The following is a 1,303-nucleotide window of genomic DNA, read 5'->3' as shown; positions in this document are numbered from 1 at the left end:
TCATAAACTCTCGTAGTTTGCTTTAGGCGTGTAATTTAAATTACTTTCCTAAACTTGGGTGTGCATTTATGTGACCCAAATCCAAATCTCAACAACGTTAGATAAAATATGTCGTGGACCGCGGGTGCATTTATGTGACGTGGTTCAAGACGTGTTTTAGATGACGTTGAATCTTTCCTAAAAATAACTAAATAAAAGCGGTTATAAAGTTAAAATTGAACCATAGGTTAAAACATGTTTTAAAATCAGATAAATAGGCCAACAATAACAGTTGAGCGACCGTGCTAGAACCACGGAACTCGGGAATGCCTAACACCTTCTCCCGGGTTAACAGAATTCCTTACCCGGATTTCTGTGTTCGCGGACTGTAAAACAGAGTCAATCTTTCCTCGATTCGGGATTTAAACAGGTGACTTGGGACACCATAAATTATCTCAAGTGGAGACTCTGAATCTTTTAATAATAAATCTCGTTTCGATTGTCCTTTAATTGGAAAAACTCCCTTTATTATACCCCTTTCGGGGATGTAGTGAAAAAAGGAGGTGTGACAGCTCTGGCGACTCTGCTGGGGATAAGAACCCAGAACTCATGGTTCAGGGTTCAGAATTCGAGCTTAGATGAATTGTTATATTTGGCTTTATCTGTTATCTGATTTTATTACATGTTTGGGCCTAATGTGCTAAATGATGCTTTTACCGCTTTGATATTATCTGAACTGTATATAAACTGCTACGAAACCCCTCTCTTCTCTCTCCTGAGGAGTGCACGCTGATCGTGACTTCTTTCTGTTAGTGTCATATCCCAAATAGAACGAGGTTCGGACAAGTTGCAAAGCTGGATGATCTTTTTGGTTACCGGTACGCAGCCCCCCCTCCCCCCGCTCGAGTTGTCCGCTCGGGTAAGCCAGGTCTAGAACAATAAATCCAGGTTTTAAACCTAGTATAACAAAGCCTCATGCCGGATCCCTAGTAGGAACGCTTGTTTGCATCATGTGCATTTGACTTTGGGGACTCAACACAGGGGTTGGGTCCGTCTAGGACAGGTGTACCCAAATTAAAAGACCATCTTGATGCATACTTGCGTATCTGTCTGTTCAGGCTTGCATGTTGACTGGCTTCTAGAATAGGGAAAGAAAATGAAAAAAAAAGAGAAAAAAGAAAATAAAAAAAAAAAGTGAGAGGTAGGTATTTAGAAAATTCTGAAACTCTCCCGAAATTCAAAAAAAAAAAGAAAAAAAAAAGAAAAAAAAGGTCATTTCAAAATAAGTCATGTTTTTCTTGTTCCGTCAAAATTGGCGAACTAC

Source organism: Nicotiana attenuata, unplaced genomic scaffold (assembly GCF_001879085.1).
Source record: "Nicotiana attenuata strain UT unplaced genomic scaffold, NIATTr2, whole genome shotgun sequence".
Lineage (NCBI taxonomy): Eukaryota > Viridiplantae > Streptophyta > Magnoliopsida > Solanales > Solanaceae > Nicotiana > Nicotiana attenuata.
This window is presented reverse-complemented; position numbering follows the sequence as displayed.